The 16,533-nt window shown below is 33.3% G+C and overlaps 1 long non-coding RNA gene across 6 annotated transcripts in view; it reads left to right on the top strand.

Moving 5' to 3' along the window:
• LOC144287852 (uncharacterized) overlaps nt 1–16,533 on the top strand; it is a 102,363-nt gene that overhangs the window by 31,653 nt on the left and 54,177 nt on the right. For 5 of the 6 annotated variants that reach the window (XR_013355632.1, XR_013355633.1, XR_013355634.1 and 2 more), the window contains exon 4: nt 5,663–5,700. This is a non-coding gene — a long non-coding RNA (uncharacterized LOC144287852). Of the gene's footprint in view, nt 1–5,662; nt 5,701–15,774; nt 16,314–16,533 lie in introns of those variants that run through there. The other variant, XR_013355630.1, reaches the window with a different exon arrangement.

The raw sequence follows: 16,533 nt of genomic DNA, 5'->3' as shown, positions 1-16,533 counted from the left end.
ATATTTATGGCATTTAAGTCCATTTTCATCTATAATTCCAAGATTCCTCTGACAGACAGGTGGGTTGTCTGGTAACTATGCCTAGCTTTTCCTCTATTTTTGAATCTCAGCTAATTATTCAGCAAATGTGATATCACTTTAATATGACTAGGATTAAATTTAGAATCTGTGCCCCCACATTCAAATTAATCAATTGTCAAAGATCCTTCACTGTTGCCTATTTAATCCTAATAAAGAACTGAAGTGAACAGCAAAATTCCTACACTATTAACTCTAAATTGAGCCTTCGAGAATTTTTCACTTCAAGGTCTTCAAAGTTTTATCTTCTCAGCCATAGTATCCCATTAAAACAATTAATATGAACTAGGTTAGTAATACAACTGTACAATTGTATTTCAGCATGTGTACTTTTCTGGGTATCCGTTCTTGCCTGTAATTAGTATTGCATTATTTAAAAACATTCAACATTAATTAGAGCCCTGAAAATTGGCTGTGCATGCTAAAATATGGCTGTTCGTAACTTCGCAGAGATTTTCCAGCACCTACTTTGCTCTTATCTGGCTCTTTGATTTATCTTTGATGCATTCCACCATTTATATAAAATTTAGAGATTGATTTATCTATTAAATTTCTGAAGGAGGTAAAAGCAGTTCATCATTTTTTCTTCTGCTTAAAAGTGTTAGATCTACATTAAGATCATTTTCCATTTCTCTTGGGCCTTTTTAAATTGTGTTCTAAGGTGAGAACAATGAATTACCTGACAGAAAAAGGTTTTACCTGCACTGCCAACCTTCCAGTGCATGATAAAAGGATCTTATGTAGTTTTTATGCAGCCCATAATGGCTGCTGGCAGGCAACTGTGACAGACAAGGGCCAGACATCACCTTTATTTCACAGATCTCACAGAACAGCTAGCGAATCAAGCAAAGGCATAAAGTGAAGGATGAGAACTCCAACTCACTTCATTTAGAAGGGACATGGCTTACATTTGTCTTTCCACCTTTGAAAGAAAATTGCAGAATTGCAATAAATCAAACTTTTTCAGAAGTTGAAATGGTCTGAACATTACTTAAACCAGTAAGGACTGTGCTGCAAAATTAAGAATCTTGCTATCTATAATGAGTTTAAGACGAGCCTTGAAGACATGAGGCTAAGTGAAAGAAGCCAGATAAAAGGCCATGTATTATGATTCCATTTACATGAAATGGCCAGAATAGGCTAATCCATAAAGACAAAGTTGATTAGTGATCACCAGGGATTTGGGGGAAAAGGCACTGAAGAGTAGCTGCCAATGAGTACAGGTTTCATTTTAGGGTGATGAAAATTTCTTAGAATTAAATAGTGATGGTAGTTGTCCCACTTTAGTATACCAAATGAATTGGACTCTTTAAAAGACTATTATGGAATGTGAATTACATTTTCCTTCAAAAATGGCCTCAGATACTTTTTGAAGATGTTAGAAGCTAAAAAATCTAGATGAAAGAAAATACCAATTTGACCAAATGCTAGGTAGTCTAAGTTTAATAAGAGTACATATTCTGAAGTTAATTATTTTCAGACACTTGAAATACCCTTAGAGTAAAATATTTCAGACAGCAGGCAAGGTGTGAAGTCCCAGAGTTTTCAAATATATTTCTTTTTATTGTGAGGATGAGGCTGAAACCCAGTCGTCCCTAAACTCTTAGCCTAGAAGTACTGAAGAATTTACTTTCACAAGATAAACACATAAAATAGCCAATAATGGATTAAAAAATAGAAAAGCAACATGGAGAAAACTCAAATATTAGTGTTCCTATTATTCTAATTTTACTTCCTTGGATGGAGATATACTTCAATGACTTAATATTAATTCAGAGTAGAAAATTCCATGACTGAAAGAAATCTAGCTTTCTCTCTCTCTCTTTCAGAAATGTCTAAAGAGCTTTATTTTAATGAAATGTACATTAAAATTGCTTTTTACAAAATAAAACCATTAAGTTTATATGCTAATATTATAACAACTTAAATGTAATGTGGTTAAATATAATGTTTATCAAAAACCAATTGTTTATGGCTTACACAGAACTTAATCCTTTAACCTACCCCTGCATCTTTATTTTGGTACCTGCACTGTATGCAAGTTAAACTGCACATGAAAATAAATGTTTTATGTTTTGATTTGCAGCTACCTACTTTTATTTTCCAACTATGCTCTTTAACAACAAAGCAAAAATCTGATGCGGTATCATGTATTTAATAAAACAAATCATGAAAGAACTAAAGGGAGAAATGACAAAGGAGAGTATCAGAAAGATAAGACTTTTTTACCTTGAAAATATGGAAATTATTTTAGGTACCATTTACTGAGCATCTATTAGAAACCAAGTTCTGTGTATTTACAGTATCAAGTAATCAGTCCTCTCATCACACCTACTATTCATTAGCCAAAATAATAATAATAATAATAATAATAATAATAATAATCTATATAACTGCTACAAAGCAGTTAAACTTTCCCAAAGTCACACAATTGAATAAGTTCATGTTTGATGTTAAGGTAAGCTAATAAGTTAATATTTAATGAGATTAGAATTTATGTCAGTTTCAATAGTCTACCATACCAATGATTATAACACACACATGCACAAGTATGTGGAAAATAACATAAAAATTACTAAAGTCCTCCCCCGACTCTTTATGGGGCACATATTTTTAAAACACTCTGTAAAATTTGGTATTTAAATAATTATTTACAGAAATATTTTATAATCATTTAGTTAATATTTAAATTACCAGTTTTTAAAGACCAATAATATATTTAAGCCATCTATTGCAGACAATTGGAATGCACAAGTTACTCTAGCATAGGGGTACAGAGCAGCATGAAACAGCATGGGTAGAACATATTTACATTTACACAGCAGGGTAACTTTAAAGCTGTTTAGTTGAGGTAGCATTATAGGAAATGTAGTTAACATAATTTCCTGTGAAAGAATATCGTAGAAGTCATAAATGAAAATTATGGTACTGTTATGTAGAATGCATTAATCAAATTTGAAGAGAAAATGGTATCTTTTTCAAAAGGAGTTATACATTAATAATGTGTATAATTGATGTATAATACATTACAAATACACTCTTGTTGGAAGCACAGACTGATTACATACATAGATTCTCTAAGTATCTCTGTATATCCTGTCTTAATATTTGAATGTGGTAAAATAGAGTGCTCAACCTTGTATAATGTTCTTAAGGACACCTGAGTGGCTCAGTAGTTGAGCATCCACCTTTGGCTCAGGTCATGATCCTGGAGACCCAGGATGGAGTCCCACAACGGGCTCCCTGCATGGAGCCTGCTTCTCCCTCTGCTTGTGTTTCTGCCTCTCTCTCTGCCTCTCATGAATAAATAATTTTTAAAAAGTGTTCCTTAGAATTTAAAACATTATAACACATCTTCATAATCTGTATAATTGTTTATAGGTATTGACATCAAGTTTTGTGTCTCTGTTTTTAACATGTTATCCTTTCCTTATGGTTCTTAGGACATTAATAATATGTTCTACCATGGTTTCTTTAAACATCCATTAAAATACATTCTCTACCTACCAAGAAAATTTATTTTTCTGTGTATACATTACCATTAGAAAAACTACATTATGACTTTAATATATTTGTTATGCAAAAGCCATTCCAGATTAAAGAATGCTAATGGAATTCTGATACTATGATAAAGGTTGTTGTATCAGATTTTTAAAGACAACAATAATAGTACAAATGTTTTTTGGCCAGAATTTAAAGCCAAACAAAGTCACATGTGTATTTAAGAAAATTAGGTCTTTAAATTGCATATACAAAAAAAAAATGTTGAAAATGAATTTCTGGAAATAGTAAAGTTATGATATTGCTATGATCTGATGTGATAATAGAGACATTGACTTACTATAGGGTTATGTCTTTATGGATAAAATGGAAATCAGAGCACTTATTTACTAGATGTCAGTGACAATCTATGTCCACATTGGTCAAATTAATCGGTCTTTCTATAGCAACCATGAGAAAGAGAGGTACAAACAGAGAAGGGAGAGAGGGAGAAAAAAAATTGGAGAATTGAAATTTTAATAAACTCCACTAAACCAGGCTAAACCTAGAGAGATATTACAGACTATATATCTCTCTCAAAGAAGCTGAGAGCAGCAAGGCAAGATTTTCTTCTTTATGAAAGGAAGTCTCAAAAATTAGACCAGCAATGTTCTTCATGTATAGCAAGGGTAAATAATAAGCCCTTCTAATACAAATCAAGGGTAGTCAAGGAATATAAATTTTGTTGTATTATTTTTGTCTCCAGTGGCTGAATTCTTAAAGCCTATTAGAAGATGCAACCTGTGTTCAAACAGCAACTAAAATATGAAGTGAAAAAGTGTTTCCCAATTTATCGGTCTTTTCTAATGCCAAGAAGACACTTGTTTCTTATCCTGTATCTTAATCATGGTAGGAAGGGACTACCCGTGAAAGGCTTGCCAACCAATGATGGTGAAGAAGTCACCTATACTGAAATGGATCAAGACTTCATTGGATCTAACAATGGGCCTCAGTGGGCATTTCTCAAATTAATGTGCAATAAGTCCCGGGGCTCCTTATCAAATTTTGGTACACTGTTGTGTTGTCCAATTACATTTGTGTAATTCAGCTGCTCACTGAAACACACTTTTGTAAAACACAATATATGTATAGGCATAAATTTTAAACAGTATGGGAACTTTCAAGTTTGGTAATATGTATGTCTATGTTTTTGTTAGATAATATGTATATGTAACTTGTAAGTTTACAATTTGAAGCCAGGCTGACATTTTAAATATAACTAGATATAAATATCATTTTATAGATTTAATTAAAATATTTGTTGGTTTTGTACTTTTTATTTAGTTGAAAAGTGTCTACTATAGAACCACAAATTTATCTAAAATGAAAAAGTTATTTTGTTATTGGTGCTATTTCTATTTTTATATTTATTTCTTTTCTAGCTTACTTTATCTTAGAAATTCTCACTTAATATATGGTAAACTGGATCTCCAACATTGAACCTGCTCACACTCTTTGTAGGCTCACCTCAAGAAAATCCTATATGATTCAGAGCCAGTCAGTTGTTAACAGAATCTCAGAGGATGATGTGAATTCTCTAAATAACATGATTATAATACTGATTTTTATACTTCAAGACTACTTATATTTAAAATTACCCACATTCTATAATGTAAACAATGTTATTATAATATTGTCATGCTTCCCTTGAGATGCATGGCATCATGTATGATCAGAGGTTCACTTCATAAGAGAAGGGCGGGGGGAGTTAGATCGAAGATGGATAGATAATCAGCATTACTGGAATCTTCCTAACCATAGCTATTGAGTGTGGAGTTACTGACTGATCTGTATTTGCATAACTGTCATTTCATTTCAGCTTTATTATAATAAATACATTATACTTTATTAATAATCTATTAACTCTTAATTGTCAACTACCTATTTGGTTAACTTCATAAATACCTATTTCATTACATGTAGAATCACTAACTATTTAAGACAATTCTTAACAAAAAATGATTATTCTTTTCCCTAAATCAATATGTAAAACCTGTATGATAAAGAGATCATTTAATAACCATTTCTTACCATTGTTTTTAAGGTTGGAAAGTGGGAATTCATGATATTAAGGCAAAAATGGTATGTGTTTTGACTTATATTTTTAGAGTATTATATATTAGCAAAATTATATATTTTTAAAGCTTTTAGATGCTTGAGAATTTAATAGTTTATGGAGACTATGTAAACATAATGAATACTTAATAACATAGCAAATGGACATTCTCTGTCCATTATGTTATTTAAAACCTTATTCAGTTTCTAGTTGACAATTTAGTCACATTTTTATACATGTACATATTATGCCATTGATTATTGGCAGCTAAGAGTCAAACTGAAGTTTAGGTATATATATTCATTTGGGTAGCAAACATCAGTGGAAATGAACCAACCACTGCTTTTGGTTATGGTAAAAAGATGTGTAAATCTCACACAAAAGGTATCTGGAGCTAGATTGTGTGTGTGCTATACACAAAAGATAAAGCTACAAAACAAGTGAAACTACCCTATGGCATAAGAAGTTATGCTAATACCTGGAACTTGATGTAAAGGTACATCCATGGAGCTGGTAATGTTCTATTTCTTGAACAGCATGATAGTTATACAGGTGTGAAATCACTAATTACATATATATGCATTTTTATATATTAAACTGAGTTTAAAAATGTTTAATACAAGTATTAGAAGCAGACTACTGCAACTTTTTAAAAAATCTTTCAAAAAACATAGAGTGGCTTTTTGAACTTCATTGTAAAAGATATAAAAATAATTGTCTCCTTGTGTTGTGAAAACACTTGATCAAAATTAATACGGATTTTACCAAATGGGACATTAAATATAATGAACACATCTAAGTGCTACTTCTAATTACCATTAAAATATTTATGAAAAATGATGAGATTTTTTTATGTTAAACTTTTAAAATGAAATAAAGGGATAGTAAATATTTAGTAATCTGCAATAAAATGAAAAAATACAATAATTAAGCTACTATCTTTGTATTAGGTTAAGATGGCTTTTCTTTTTCCACTTTGTTTCTTTAGATCTTTAAATTTTCTAAAAATCTAACGGGACTTATAACTTAAAAACCACATCCTAAAAGTGCTCATTTCCACTTATCAATGATTCAAAGACAGAAAACTTTTTATCCTTGTATTTATAATACAGGGATTTAATGAATGATTAAGGAATACGCGATATGCATCTAAAGAATACCAACATGGTTATTATTATATTTTACAAAAGCTTATAAGAGTTAAAATTATTTTTAAAAGTACAATTTTTCTTTCATCATAATTTTTTCACTTCTGTATTATACCCTGAAATGATGTTATTCCGTAAACATTGGAAATACATATGTACTCTTTTGTTGAGAAGCATTTATGAAATGTCAAATCTCATATGCTGATGATCTGTAAAAGTCCATGGCAGCATAATTATTGTTCCATAATGAAAGTACATAATCAAAGCTTTATTATCAGGGTAAGTATGTATTAGGAAAGGTAAAGACATTCCAAAATCTCAAACTGGAACAAAGGTGATTATTAAGGGTCCTCTTGCCTTGAAGATACTTGCAATTACTTTTTCAGATGGTTACAAATTCGGGAATTTTATCTCTATCATAAAGAAATGGAACCTGGGAAAGTTATTTCTCATACTTAGTTGGTTAACCGCACCACAATCTTGGTATACTAGTTACTGTCTGCATCAGAATGCTCACAATAGGAGGAGTTTTTTTCATAAATAAAATCCCATGCTTGAATTAAAGGCAGGAAAGGAGAAAAATCTACACCTCTGATCATTGTAACCCTTAGATATCTGTAACAGCATATAGCTAGGTTGGGATGATTTAGATAAACAGTGCTTATTTGTTATTCAAATAGATTTTTCCTAGTGAATGATAAAATTGTATTGAGTATTTTAGATGACAATATATAATCCTGCCTTTTGATTCTGATTTAACTGGATATGGTCTTGGCAAGGGGATTGAGAAATACTGCTTTTTTTTTTTTTTTTAAGATTTTATTTATTCATGAGAGACACAGAGAGGTAGAGACAGAGGCAGAGGGAAAAGAACGCTCCCTGTGAGGAGCTCGATGCAGGACTCGATCCCAGGACCCCAGGGTCACAACCTGAGCCAAAGGCAGATGCTCAACCATGAGCCATCCAGGTGTGCCAAGAAACACTGCTTCTAAAGCAGTGAATCTCAATTCTTATTTCTTTTTTGGAGAGGGGGAAAAGCGATGTTGAAGAATACCTCAGGGCAATGAAATAACTGGGCTAATAAAGCCAGGCCATTGCTAAAATCTTAAAAACCTGAGAAGCACTGCTAGAACACTAGTTCTCAAGATGCTACCACTGGAGTAGCAGCATAGATCGCTTTGAGGAACTTGCATAGAAAAAAAAAAAAATCAACCTCATTAGGTTACTGGGTCCCACCTCCAGAGTTTCTTTCTTGGCAAACTCTGAAGGTAAGTTTGTTCCATGGTATAGTTGGAGAACTACAGGTGTAGACTAGCATAGAAAAGAATGACTCTGAGCACCTGGGTGGCTCCATCGGAGAACTATCTGCCTTCAGCTCAGGTCATGATCCCAAGGTCCTGGGATGGAGCCCCATGTTTGGTTCTCTGCTCTGTGGGGAGTCTGTTTCCCCCTCTCCCTCTGCCTGCTGCTCCCCCTGCTTGTGCTGTCAAATCTTTGTTAAAAAAGTGACTCAATGTATTTTATGTGGATATTGGATTTAAACTCTACAACAGTATACTAAAATGAGTCATTGACTGGGGAATTAAATTCACTGTAAAAATTCTGCCTAGAAATATGTCTATATAGATAAATAACTAGGCACAGATCCTTACAGGATCCCTTATTTATAAAGGTCAACAACATTGTTGTGAGTAGGTTAGAGTAGAAAAAAGAGATGACTAAGTTTTTATTATTTTAAATCTATATGACAGTATTTTTTTTTTAATTTTTATTTATTTATGATAGTCACACAGAGAGAGAGAGAGAGGCAGAGACATAGGCAGAGGGAGAAGCAGGCTCCATGCACCGGGAGCCCGATGTGGGATTCGATCCCGGGTCTCCAGGATCGCGCCCTGGGCCAAAGGCAGGCGCCAAACCGCTGCGCCACCCAGGGATCCCTATATGACAGTATTCATATTATCCAAGCTTTTCTCTAGCCACTGTTTAATTTTTATCACTAAGCAAACTAACCAAGAAAGTGACCTGGAAATATCATATATGCTTTTTATGGACTAGGAAATAGACTTAGGTTTATGGTGAAATTACTTAAAATCTCATGTCTAAGAAGAAGCAGAACCAGAGTTTTTGACTTTGATAGTCTGAGGCATGTATTTTAAGAAAGAAAAAAAATGGAAGGAAAGAGTCAATTTTTGTTTATCAGGCATAACCACTCATGGATTTTATCATGAGTGTATGAGTGTGTGTGCCATTAGATTCCCCACCATTACAGAAAAGGAAACCAAGCTTTTATGTGAAGCTCAGAGTTATAATTAAAACAATCAAATTCAAGATCTCTAAAAAGATTCTGAATAGATTACAGATTGCTTAAAAGCAGAATATAATCAAGCAAATTCAGAGAGGATTTAATAAAAACTTTTCCTGTCTTAATTATATGTACCAGTGCAGTGAAGAGCCTGTAATAAAGAGGGATCATTTTGTTTTGTTTTTAGCAGAGACTCATTATCTTGCCATTTGTCATAACAAATATTTATCTTAAAATTTGTATGTGACCAACCTTATAACTTTTCTCTCTGTGTAAACTATGTGCATCTGAATTTCTCTTCAACAACAGAAAAAATAATTCAAAGCTCACTGGGTTCCCAGTTATCTAAATTGTTGGGTCTGTCCACAAGAGTAAGTGATAGACTGTACCCTTAATTACCACCATTTGAACTCCATCAAAATATAAGTATAATTTGTTTCAACTATGGAGAAATAGAAATATGTAAGCCAGGATATAAATTAAATTGACAGCATGGAGCATACATCATTCATTCTATTCACATATTGTAGTGCATATGTTATATATATATTTTTTAAATTTAACTTCAGTGCCCACGTCAATGTATGTAGAATTTTCATGACAGAAAAATGTAATTCAATTGAACTGGGCTTCTATTATATGCCAGGCATCATGCCAGGTCCTCAGAATGCTCTGGTGAATTAAAAAAAAAAAAATACTGCCCTTCTTGACAAAGACAACGAACAAATAATTTAAATGTAATAAATGTTATAAACGTGGAAATACAAAAGAATGATGGATCCAACTTAGCCAAGAGAAAAAGGCAAGTCCTTCCAGAGCAAATTACACAGCAGCTGAGACCTAAAAGTCTGATGTAACTAAATGGGGTAGATAAGGAGGAGAGATTTCGTTCATAGAGAAGACCATGTTTGAAAGCATGGAGTACATGGCTTGCGCTCAGAACACATGAAGGCAAAGCAGGAGTGGGAGTGTAAGGGAGGCAGTGAAGTACTGTTAAAAGTGTACTGAAAAAGAGACCATTTATGTCGCCTTGGAGGTCAGATATAGTCCTTTACCCAAAGGTGAAAAAGAAGAATAGAATATATATTGATTAAAAAAAAATGTTGAACAGATAGAATAGAAATGAGTTGAGCAGTTTTGTGGGATAAGAATGAAAACAAGAAATATCAGAGCTTGAAGAGGAAGATAAATTAGCCCTGTGGAAAGGGGGAAATGTAGAGATAAAAGCGAGTGTTATCTCTAAGGATCTGAAATCTGTGGCAATAATATGATGCATGTAACTTAATATCTAATGAAAGGAAAAGCAGTGCATGTGTCTTCTTTCTTACATTACAAAATAATCTGTAATTGCAGCTTCAAACTTTATACCTGATCTAGGAGGAGCACCTTGAGTTTTTTTTTTTTTCCCCTCTATACATTTCTCTCCTCTCAGCCCACATATATGCTCTCTTTCTACTCTTTATGAAATCAGGGCTAATCTAGATCTCCAGCTGTCTTCCATTTGCAATTTGTTTTCTATTTGTGTAATCCAAGAATCATAATTTTGATAGAATTGAAAACACCTTTCTTGACATAATACCATGCGTTTTGGAATTTTTTTCATTATATTTAGAGATCTCTTTTGATCAGAATCCACAAGAACAAGATGCTAAAGGGATCTGTGGGGCATTCCAGCTCATTATTGTCCATCCACACAACTACAGAAATATTGTGTCGCACAGTAGATGGAAGCTGGAGCCTAATTGTACCTGAGCCTAAATTGTAGCTTTTTAAACTTGGGCAATCTATTTAAACTTCTTAAGCCTCAGTGACAATCTGAAAAATATGGAAAAGAGGATCTGCTTTTAAAATAACCTATATAAAGTATATACCACTAACAATGCTTAATAAAATGTTAAATTTTCTATGAAAATATTTTAACCTAGGTTTTTGTGGTCAGTTGTTCAATACTATTTGTTGAGAAGCACTAAAGATAGGAACACATGGCCAAAATGTTGTTCGTAATTGTTATTGATAATCAAGGGTCATTGGACTCAAGGGCAGAATAGCAAACATCTGGGTTATTTTGCAGACATCACTGAGTAAAATTTAATAACTTGCATATATTTTATCTTAAAAATGGAAGTCTTATTAAAAGAGTGTTATCATAGAATGCCATGATAGTCCTGTAGTATCTGGTATTTGCCCTATGCTAGATGTGCAATTTATACTCATTATCTAAATCTGAAACAAATGTTATCACTGCAAACCACAGAGAACTGAAACCTCTAGGGTTTGAATGACTCTTCTAAGCTCACTCACCTAATGCTTATTGATAATGAGCTTTTGAGTTAGTCCTCTTGTGCCACAGACAATCCTCTCTACATTTCATAGCATCATAAATCAAAAGAAATTCAACAAAATCTTTTAATTGAAGACAAGATTGAGCAAGAATTTCCAACCAGGAACTTGAGAGATACACTTCCAGGAAAAATAGCATGCTAAGTTGCTTTGCTACAGTCTAGTAGTGAAGTCTTTGTTGTCTAAATCCTCAACATCCTTCTGATTGATTTTTATCCTTACCATAAAAATGAATTTATTTACATGCCTCATTAAACCCAAAATCTCTTTCCTTTGGAAATTATATATATGAAGAAGCTATGTGTCTTCTTTCTTACATTACAAAATAATCTGTAATTGCAGCTTCAAACTTTATACCTTATCTAGGAGGAGCACCTTGAGTTTTTTTTTTTCCCCCTCTATACATTTCTCTCCTCTCAGCCCACATATATGCTCTCTTTCTACTCTTTATGAAATTAGGGCTAATCTAGATCTACAGCTGTAGAGTTGTGGTGAGTTTTCCCCCACTGTCTCCTGTGGGCATTAGTTACAGATGTCTAGGTTGTAGGGTGTATATTCCATGGATTACTCAAGAACATAAAAAAAATAATTTAACATCTACCAAATTAATGCTCTGCAGTAGTAGGGGAAATCAAGGACACATTTGATTCTACTGTCTCTGGCTAAATTACCTAAATACTCAAAACCCAGTATTGAAGATATAAGTTCCAGATGGTTCTCAGATATCACTAACAAGTTACAAAATCTCTTTATATATTGAGCCAATATGGAATATTCCTGACATGCTAGACATAGGTGAAAGTAGCTTCCATTTCATTGCTCTCTGGAAACTGTCAACATAACAAAATGTAAGTGCCATCTAAATTATTCTGCGACCTATCTGCTTTAGGCAATAAAAAATATAAAACTCATTACGTGTATTTTATATTCTAAGTTTTAGACACAGTTGCAACATCACGAAAATAGCAGGGTGAAGTATATTGGAAAATCTATGAGGAATCCTTTATACAACTCCTCTCGTTTGGGACTATGTTTACATTATGCATGTTAGAAGCAGGTGTTTGCAAGATACAAGTTCATACACACAAATTTACATAGGTACTAAATAATTAAATAGTTACATTTGGTATGCTGTACATAGAGCAGTAGCACAGATGAGTTTGCACCATTAAAGGCTTTTGGAGTGTGGAGTTATATTCTGATATTCAGATTGTTGATGGATTTTTAGTTTGGGAACAGGGAAGAGCTAACCGTACTGATGATTTTCAGATTGCACACCCCCGCTATTTCTCATCTGCTCAAGTGCAAATCATAATATTGCAGTAAAGTTGAACATTACATTCTTCAGTTCATTTGCATTCACCTCTCCCTTGAGGCCTATTGTCCTCTCTTATGTTATAGCACATGATTAATTTATTCACTCACAATTACACTTGAAACAAAGCTTAAATTTAAGAAGTAACTTGGTTTAAAGATGAGGGGTGAAGAGACTGCCTCTAGATGATGAGTTCAGGCTGAAATTTAGTTAAGAATAAGAACTTTACGGTATTCGAATTTTGAACACTAATCAAGGAAACCTCATTTAAAGTGGGGTTGGGAAGCCCTGAAGGGGGCGCTCTCCCAAAGGTACCGCTCCTTGTAGTGGGCCTAACCACCGGATGAATATGTTTTCCTGAACAGACAGGACACACCATTTGCATAGGAATTTCATCTTCTGCCTTTAAGAAAAATAAGGCAGATCTCTAACGGCCCCAGCCACAACACTCTAACCACCACTTGTAGCCAATGAGAAACCACCACCACCTCATCATTCTTGCTCTTCTCCAATGAACTTCTTTCTGTTCAAACAACTCTTCCCAATTTCCTCCTAAAACCCAAAAAGCTGACCTTCCCTTTGTCTCTTCGAACTTTACTGTTGTTTACAATGGTTTGTCTGTCTTGAATTGCAGTTCTTCTGCTATTCCTAAATAGACTCATTTTGCTAGCAAAATAACTGGCTATTTTTATGGCTGAAAGCATCTTGCATGTTGTAAAATATCAACAACACAATTTGGTGATTATACTTGTATATATTATTACAAAGAAAGACAATGCAATCATTTGTAAATTTATGGCAAATAAAATATACATTTGCATAGGGATAATTTGATTTTCCTAAAGCTATGGCATTTTACCCATATTTTACATTCAGTATTTGCTATTAATTTGAATGTTCTGACTCCTATTATTATCGTTATAAATCTCCAAGAAATGTGGTTTTCAGCTGAAATGTGCATAGCAAATAAAAGTTCAATTATTTTATCATCATATAATTTTTAGGAAAATAAATCCAAAATCCATGAATTTTTACCACAGCAAAATAATTTAAAATTGTATTTACATTTAATGATGAATGTTGAAATTATCACAAGATTATTGTCTTTATACAGCTCTGAATGTTTCATGAAGTTTATCTGGGACTCAAAGTAGACAGATTGCTATTAATGATGTTTATCATTCTTTATGTATACAGATATACCTTTTTAAAATATATATATTTACATATATTTCTTAATGCCTCTCACAGAATGTATCATTTTATAGTAATTGCACATAGAAAACACAACCATATAAAACCAAAATTAATACTTTTTTACTTTTATCCAGACTTACTGGCATATTTTCTATTATCTTTTCAGTAGTGTAGATGCTAGGAATATTGAGTGATACTGAGAAGTACTTCTTAGTGGGTTTTATGTTCTTTTTTTTTTTTTTTTTTTAAGGTTTATTTATTCATTCAGAGAGAGCGAAGAGAGAGGCAGAGACACAGGTGGAGGGAGAAGCAGGCTCCATGCAGGGAGCCCCACGTGGGACTCGATCCCCGGTCTCCAGGATCACACCCCAGGCTGCAGGGGGCGCTAAACCGCTGTGCCACCGGGGCTGTCCTGGGTTTTATGTTCTGACATTCATCTCTAATATTACCTTTTTTTCTTTCTCTGGGTAATTTATTTTTATTTATTTTCAAAGCTATAGTGACTCATCATTCCTCTACAATTTCAAGTACTACCCAAAGTAACAGATCTATTGTCATCTTTTGTTAATGTCATCTACATTATGAATTCCATGGTTTTACTGGAAAATATTGAGATAGCAATGTTGGATTGTATCATGTAGTACAGCATTTTGATTTCCTTTATAACCCAACATATTCTTCTGATACCATTTGCACTCTGTTTGCAGTTACCATGTGTAGGTATGGAGGTAAAGTATATCTGTTACTGAAAAACTGCCACACTCACATACATTTGTAAAAAAGCAGTTTCTAAATAAAAAGTATGTCAGTAGTGTGAGTTGGGAAAAAAAGTCTTGTACATGCCTTTAAATGTCAGTGAGAACATGCACAGGAGCTTGGGTGGTGCAGGGCAGCAGGGAACATTTCTTTAAATCAGGCTCATTAGGCATCTTGAGTGGCTCAGTAGTTGAGCATCTGCCTTTGGCTCAGGGCATGATCCCTGGGTCCTGGGATCAGAGTCCTTTATCAGACTTCCTGCTTCTCCCTCTGCCTATGTCTCTACCTCACTCTGTGTCTCTCATGAATAGATGAATAAAATTAAAATAAAAAAATCAGGCTCATTATTTCCTTTGAATGCCCTTCGTTTTGAATTCACTTATATTCAAATTTTTTTCTAAACATGTGTGGATATTTGTTTTCCTGCTGAAGTCCTATAGAATTAAAAGGTATTCTTGGAATTTAGAGTTACAAAAACAAAAATACTTACTTTATAGTGAATTTCTGAAATCCTAGAAAAATCTTTTAAAGTAGTTAATATCCCCCCTAAATGGGACTTTTTTTTCCCTTTTGGTTTCCCAGTCTAAGCAACACTAAACTGTAAATTTCCTGTGTTACTGTTTTTTTTTTTTTTTTTTTAGTTTTGGTTTATTTCCACTGTTGTAAGCTTGGCACCATTTGTTTGGATATATGCAGGAACTATTTCTGATTACAGATACAACACAAACAACATTACTGGAGAAGTCTGAAACTTCTAAGCAATAAAATATTGAGCATCAATATGTGGTCTTACTCTAATGTTACTTTTTGACAGTGGTGTACTGATATTATACGTAAGGGGATTTTTCTTATTGGAATGATTTCTCTATTGATAGACATTTTAGCACTAAGACACATACCTTCTTACGTATTCATTTATATAAATATATAATAATTATAGAATATAAAGTTAATAAGTTTACAAAATACATAAGCTGGGAAAAAGAAATAATTCATTTCTCTGCATAACAAAAGTTCCTATGTTTCTTTTCCTCTTTCATAGTATCACCAAACACAGTCTTAGCATTAATAGGACTTAGATCAAATTTGGCTCATGAATCCACTACTTGATGTTTGTCTACTGGACACTCTGTGGAGAAGACAAGATCTTGCAACATTCTATGCATTCATTTCATCAATATATGTATGAGCATCTGTTTTGTCCAGGCACAGTGCTAACTCCTGGTGATCCAGACATGGATAAAACAAATATGTTCCTCTCCTCATGGAATTTGGTGGATGTTCCCTGTGGAGTTCTGATGGCATTCCCTACAAGACAGTGCATGCTCCATGACTCTAGCAGAGTATTTTCTTTACCCCTTTGCTTCAAAACTCTTACATTTAGAGATACATTTTATTATAACATTTCTATAATAACTTTCTAATAAAATTAGAAATAATTTTAAATAGGAAGTATGTGATTTAAAAATGTGCCTTATTATCTGTTCTTACCATGTTATAATTTAACCAAAAAAGTTAAGAAGAGTGAAATCATACATATCAAAGTAGGGGAAATGTACATTTCACCTTGTAACCATTGACAACCACTTATATAATTTTTCCAGATTGGTTTACGTGCAACAATAAACTATGAAGAAAACTTTTCTAGGCATTTTCTAGTCTCAATTTTTCTTTTGACAGCAAATGCTAATGACGTTTCCAATTTAGCATGACTATTAGCCTATATCAGTCCAAATAGAAGCCTTATTCCAATTCCCACTGAAATCCATGCATTTCTTCCTAATACTGAAGTTATTCCATC

Source organism: Canis aureus, chromosome 17, assembly GCF_053574225.1.
Source record: "Canis aureus isolate CA01 chromosome 17, VMU_Caureus_v.1.0, whole genome shotgun sequence".
Lineage (NCBI taxonomy): Eukaryota > Metazoa > Chordata > Mammalia > Carnivora > Canidae > Canis > Canis aureus.
This window is presented reverse-complemented; position numbering and strand designations above follow the sequence as displayed.